Source organism: Mus caroli, chromosome 7 (assembly GCF_900094665.2).
Source record: "Mus caroli chromosome 7, CAROLI_EIJ_v1.1, whole genome shotgun sequence".
NCBI classification, from domain to species: Eukaryota; Metazoa; Chordata; class Mammalia; order Rodentia; family Muridae; genus Mus; species Mus caroli.
The window spans coordinates 130,188,644-130,195,994 of record NC_034576.1 but is presented as its reverse complement, the minus strand read 5'-3'; positions in this window follow the sequence as shown (position 1 = coordinate 130,195,994).

The window sequence follows — 7,351 nt, the reverse complement described above, 5'->3', positions numbered from 1 at the left end:
GCACTTCTGGGAAAGGAGAGAGAAACAGAACTGGTAAAAGGCTGACAGAAGGCGGGGTATGTGTTTCTTTCGAGTGCGGTATCTGGATGTGACATATTTACATATATGAGTCATAACATCAGAGGTGAGGAAGGCGGGTGAGAGGGTAGCGGGGGGGGGGGGGGGGGGGGGGGGGGGAACGCGCGAGTGTGGGCAAAGTGGAGTTCTATACATTAGTGATAATATCGTCATGAAACCACTGTTTTCTATACTACCTAAAAAATTAATAAAATAAGACATAAAGCCAAACTGACAAAGTCCCCCATATTGTAATCCCAAGTGGCCATCTTTCTCTTTAACATTAATGTGAAAAGCAGTCTGCTATTTGTTTATTGCTCCACAAAAACACTGAAAACGTGACTGCCCAACGGCCACCATTTTACCTTCTCCCACATTTCTGCTCGACAGAAAGCTTTGAGCCTATTCAGACTTCAGCGTGAAGTAACACATTTATTTACAGTCCCCTCACAAACAGCAGTCATTGCTATTTGACTAAGATAACGTCAAGCCTAGGATGTGTTTGCGATCCCTGCACCATCAGCTCTCCTACGTTCTTCCTGCCAGAAACAGCCGCCTCTTTAACTTGTTTTTATTGTGTATTTGCCCCTCTCTCTCTCTCTCTCTCTCTCTCTCTCTCTCTTTCTCTGTGTGTGTGTGTGTGCGCGCACAAGTGTGTACATGCAGTTGTATGCATGTGTTCATGTTAGGAGGGTACACATATGTGCATGTACACAGAAGCCAGAAGTCAGCCTCCGCTGCTGTTCCTCAGGATCCATTCATTAATTTTTTGAGACACGGCCTCTCATTGGGACCTGGAAGTCACTAAGGTCAGGCCACCTGGCCAACAAACCCAAGGCACCATCTAAGTGCCTGTCCCTCAAGCGCTGGATTTGTAGACGATGCTAGGGCTCAAACTCTGAGGTGTCTGCCCAGGTCTCTCTAGTTATTAGGCTACAGACATCAGATGAGTATCTTCTCAGAACTCCACATAATAAGAGGACAAAATTAATACTGGCCTAGAGGATATGAGAATATATGCAAATAAATTACCTCGGATGGAGGCGGTAAGAGGAGAAACGGCTCCTCTTGTCTATGGTCCAGTTTTTAAGACTAATTGCCTGGAACTATGGTGGCTCTTGTGGACTGGTGAGGACAGAAGCTCACCAAAAAAGGTGGTTAAATGTTGGGAATAGGACTAGAGACGTAGCTCAGTGGTTAAGACCACTAGTTGCTCTTCCAGAGGACACAGGTTCAAGTCCAGCACCCACATGGCAGCCCACAATCATCTATAACACCAGTTCCAGGGAATCTCACACCCTTTTCTGGCTTCTGTGAGCAGTACACACATGTAGTGCAAGCCACGCATGCAGGCAAAAGACGCAAACACAGAAAATAATAAAAATCTTAAAATATTTTTTAAATTGAAATAACGTGGGTTTTTTTTTGTTTTTTGGTTTTTTGGTTTTTGGGTTTGTTTTTTTTTTTTTGGTTTTTTGGGGTTTTTTGTGGTGAGAGAGGGGATGAAAGGGTTTCCAGGGTTGCCCAGCCTGACTCACAAACCCTGAACTCAAGCAACCTTTCAGCCTCAGCCTCCCACATGTCTGGAACCGGGGGCCCTTGGGGCAGTCTGCATTTAACATCACTCCTGAGCCAGCGCATTAACAGACCCCTGTGTTAGGCAGTTATACTCTTCTACACTTGTCTGTCTGCCACTTGTCGCTACAATCAATCTTCCTGAGCTTGGGGTATGCGACTTTTCCTATTTTTGCTGGAGAAGCATCTCTGCTCTAGGCTGCTACAGCTCTGTGGCCTCTCCATGCTTAGCACTCATGCTAATCGAGCTCAAGGGCTACGTTTTGTGTTATTCCGTTTTAACACGTTTCTGATCCTTTTCTGAGAGGTATTTTTCTCTTCTTTTGAAATGACTCAGAAGTTTTACAGCTTCACGCTACAGCTTCAGAATGGGCAAAAATGCCACAATATACACACAGGCATAAGATGAAGATTCAAAGCAGTTTTAATTTGCATTTCCCTGATGGCTAAGGATGTTGAACATCTCTTTAAGTGTTTTTCAGTCATTTGAGTTTCATCTTCTGAAATCTCTGCTTAGTTTTGTACCCTATTTTTTACTTCTTCATATATTGCAGATACTCACCCTCTGTCATTGTGTAACTGGTAAAGAACTGTTCCCATTCTGTATGTAGGCTGCCACTTTGCCCAAATGATGGTGCTCCTTCCTAGAGAGCTGTTCAGCTTCATGAAGTCCCATTTCGTGATTGTTGGCCTTGGTGCCTATGCATTGGGTAGCTATTCAAAGAGTCCTTTCCTGTGTTAGTGAACTCAAGCCTGTTCCCCACTTTTTGTTCTAACATACTCAGGGTATGTGGTCTTATGTTCAAGTCTATTTTGGAGTTGAGTCTTCGGCAGGAAATAAATAGAAATTCATATGCATTCTTCTGTGTGCAGCCATTCATTTTGAACAGCACAATTTGTTGAAGATGCTGCCTTTTTGCCAGTGTATTTTTGGTGTCCATATATATGTGGGCTCATGTCCTGGTCTTCAGCCCAATTACATGAATTAACATGCCTTTTTTATGCCAACGCCAAGCTGTTCTTATTACGGTAGCTCTGTAATACAACTTGAAACCAGGGGTTCTTTTATTATTGCGGATTGTTTCAGCTATCTTGGTGTGTGTGTGTGTGTGTGTGTGTGTGTCTGTGTCTGTGTCTGTGTGTGTGTTTCCATACAAAATTGAAGGTTGATTTTTCAATTTCTGTGAAGAATTGTGTAGTAATCTCAGTAGAGATTTTACTGAATCTGTAGATAACTTTCAGTAGGATGGCCATTTTCACTGTCTTAATCCTACTGATCCGTGAACATGAGTGACTCATCTTCTGATATTTTCTTCAATTTTTTCTTTTTTTTTAATTTAACCTTTTTTTGGATTCTTTGTGACTGTCACATCGTGCATCCCATTCCCACGCATCTTCCCACCCCTTCATCCCTGTCCTCTGACCTTGAAACCTTCCCCTCTCCTCCTACACTATGCCTGTCTTGATGCTGCCATGTTCACACCTTGATGATAATGGACTGAACCCCTGAACATATAAGCCAGCCCCAACTGAATTATTAGGGTTGCCTTGTCCTCTGTCTGTTCACAGCAGCAAAACCGTAAGCCAGAAATTTTTACTAGGACTGAGGTACTGCTGTGATAGGCCTGACCATGCTTTTGTTTGGAAGAATGTGGATTTGAGGACTTTGGAGACGGAAAGCAGTGGAATGCTTTAAATGGGGCTTAGTGGGCCATCCTAGTAGGAATATGGAAGACTTTGTTGCTGTGAGTGGTTTGAACTGTGCAGACCTGGCCCAAGAGGTTTCAGTGGTGAATTTCAATAGAGACGGTTTTTGTGGTATTTGGGTGAAAGATATGGCTAATTTTTACCCTGTATGAAGAGTCTGCCTAAGTCTAAGGTGAAGAGTCTCAGATTAATTGCACTGACAATGGAAGTCTCAGAGACACCCATCATAGATTTCGTTCTCTGGTGAAGTATCATGAAGAACATTTTAAACAAGCATAGCAAGCTGAGAAAAGGGAAAATATAAAATATATGGTTATAGTATTAAAGGCACCAGGGAGTGAAATAGAGCTGAATCCTGTGTTCAAGGATATTAAATTGAATTAAGGGAGTCATGACCTTGGGGCAAGATTCAGGGATGATGGTGCATACCTTTGGTCCCAGGAGATAAAGCCAAGCAGATCTCAGATTTTAAGGACAACCTAAGACAGAGCAAGTTCTAGGTAAGGAAAAGCTTAAATACAGGCATGTGGAATACACCGTTAATCCCAAGAGACAGGCGTGCTGAATTCAAGGTCAGTCTACAGAGCAAGATCCAGGACAGGCAAGCTAAGGTAGTGAAGGAGTTAGAAAATCGAAAGCTAGTAATAGAACAAGGAGGCCATGTTCCAGCTCCTGCAAGCAGCGGAACTTGGCAGCTTCAACCATGTGTCTCTGGCTTTGCAGTCAAGAGAAGGAGACTACTGGGACAATGGATGCTGGTTAGCTGGAGCTAAGAAGTTAGTGGTGATTAAGAAAAGACTAGCATCACTGAGGTGACATCTTCTGGGAAGTGTTTTCTGAGAGCACAAAAAGCTGTGTTCCAGTGATAGCCACAGTTGCACCTCCAGCTGTGGCTGTATTTGGTAATGTTTAAGAATCACCCAAGTGGTACAAGTTTTGAGGCATGAAGGGGTCATGAAAAACAGCTGAGGCTTGGTACTGTGAGAGGCCAGGGAAGGCCATTGGTGAAGGTGCAGCCTCAGTTGCAGTTGATGGCCCAGAATGGAAGGGGTGATGCAGAGGAGTTGAGGCTGGGCACCATGAAGAAAGCCTATGAGAGGTCATTGGTGAAGCCTAGTTGCAGTGGAAGATGCTAGTACCATGGGACTAAGGACAGCAGCAACAGTGGAGTGGATCAACATGAGCTTAGAGTGCTACAGAGGGCAGAGCTGAAGAAGTGATGCCAGCCCTTTGGAGGAGCCCAGAAGATCATGTATGGAGCTCAGACATTGGAACAAGAAATTGTAAAAGTTGCAAATTTGAAGACTGCTCTGACATCAGATGTGGAGATGCAGAGTTTGAAGTTTGTCCAGCTGGTTTCCTGTCTGCTTTGGGGAATTACAGTTAAGTGATCAGATGAATCTCAGAAAAAAACCTGGAACTTTGGACTTTTAACATTGTTAAGACAGATATAGTCTATGGGGACTCTGGAAGTTGGACTAAATGTATTTTGCATTATGCTATTTTTATGTATGGACCCCAAGATTCATATGTTTGAACAAGCCTAGGAGGGCCAAGGAATGGAATGTGGTGGATTGTATATGCTTGGGCCAGGGAATGGCACTATTAGAAGATATGGCCTTGTTGGAGTAGATATGTCGCTGTGGCTGTGGGCTTTAATACCCTAGTCCTAGCTGTCTGGAAGTGAGTATTCTGTTAGCATCTTTCAGATGAAGATGTAGAACTCTCAGCTCCTCTTGTAACATGCCCCCATGTTCCCTCCTTGATGATAATAGACTGAACCTCTGAACCTGTAATCCAGTCCCAATTAAATGTCTTTAAAAGCCAGGCGTTGGTGGCACATGCCTTTAATCCCAGCACTCGGGAGGCAGAGGCAGGCGAGGTCAGCCTGGTCTACAGAGTGAGTTCCAGGACAGCCAAGGCTACACAGAGAAACCCTGTCTCCAAAAAACCAAATATATATATCTTAAAAAAAGAAGAAAAGAAAAGAAAAGAAAAGAAAAAGAAGGAAAGAAAGAAAGAANAGAAAGAAAGAAAGAAAGAAAGAAAGAAAGAAAGAAAGAAAGAAAGAAAAAGAAAGAAAGAAAGAAAGAAAGAAAGAAAGAAAGAAAGAAAGAAAGGAACCTTCCCCCAAAAGAAAAAAGAATCTCATTTGTGGAAACTGTAGTATGTCAGTGTGTCCCACAGTATACCCTTTTGTCCACACTTCCACCTTTGCAAGTGTTCATTGCAGTGAGTCATTGGTCTGGTTCCATGTTGAAGGAAATATTAAATAAATGGCACCATCCTGATCTAATCACAGCTACTCTCTGTCCCGGCAGGCTGGTCAGCCGTGCACTGGCGGTCAATGGCCGGCCTGTTCTTATCCTGTGGAGACTCTGACTCAGAGCTCCAAAATCTCTCCACCCAGCTCACAAAGTTCCCACTGGTCAGTTGCTACCACGCCAGCCCCATGCTTCAAAACTCCCACGACCTTTTGTGGTGCACCTCAGGCAAACCCACACTTTACCTCCATACCTTTCTCTCTGGAACCCAGTTGAGCTGCCATGTAAAGGAAAACACAATACAAACTTAGTTCAGAAACAATGGTAGCTCAATTGCTTAGCGCAACAACTAGAGTCCTAATCTTGTAAGCCATATTAAATCTAAATTCTCCAGTGGCAAATCCTGGAGGATCCGCCATTGAAACCAGGAGGCGCTAATAGCTACATCTTGTCCTCTCGCTAACCCTGTCCATTTAATATGGGTTACAAGATTAGGACTCTAGTTATTTTGTTTTCTTGTTTTGTTTTGTTTGGGTTTGGTGGGGTTGTTTGTTTGTTTTATTTTGAGGTTAGATATGTTTTAGGCTGTGTGAAAAATACTATTTCTCTGATTTCTTTCTCAGCCTATCATTTGTATATAGGAAGGCTACTAGCTTTGGTGTGTTAATTTTGTATCCTTCTACTTTGTTGAAAGTGTTTCACATCTGTAGAAGATTCCTGCTGGAGTGTTTAGGGTCTGTAAGTATAAAACCATATCACCTGCAAATAAAGATACTTTAATATCTCCCTTTTCTATTTGTATCCCTTGACCACATTCAGTTGTCTTACTGTTATAGTTAAAACTATAGCTTTTACTTATTAAATAAGTATGTGGAGAATGAACATCCTTGTCTTGTTCCTAATTTTGGTAGAGATGCTTTGAGATGTTTAGGTTGATATTGGCTGTGTGGTCTCACTGTAAACTGCCTTTATTGAGCTGAGGTGTGCCCCTTATATCCCTAGTCTTACAGCCCTAGTCTCTCCAGGATTTTTATCATGAAGAGATGTTGAATTTGTGTCAAAGGCCTTTTAGGAATCTAATGAGGTGATCATGTTTTACCTTGTACTTGTTCATGTTATTGATTACATTTATGGATTTATGTATGGTGAAACATGCCTGCATTTCTGGGATGAAGCCAACTTGATCATGGTGGACAATCTTTTTGATTTGTTCTTGGATTCAGTTTGCAAGTAAGTGTTTTGTAAAGAGTTTTTGCATCTATTATTTATGGGGATATTGATCTATAAATTTCTCTTTTGGCACGTCGTTGTGTGGTTTTGGTATCAGAACAAGAATGACTTTGTGAAAAAGAATTAAGTAATGTTCAGTTTCTATTTTGTGGAATAATTTGAAGAGTATCAATATTAATTCTTCTTTGAAAGTCTACTAGAATTCTGTGCTGAATCCATCTGGTCCTGAACATTTATTTTTAATTACTGCTTTTATCTCACTGGAGGTTATGTATAGGTCTCTTTAAGTTGCTGATCTGATCTTGATGTAGTTTTGATAGATTATATACATCCAAAAAACTTTTTTGGAGAAGGTACCATGAGGTGCTGAGAAGAAGGTATATCCTTTTGTTTTAGGATAAAATGTTCTGTAGATATCTGTCAGATCCATTTGTTTCATAACTTCTGTTAGTTTCACTGTGTCCCTGTTTAGTTTCTGTTTCCATGATCTGTCCATTGGTGAAAGTGGTGTGTTGAAG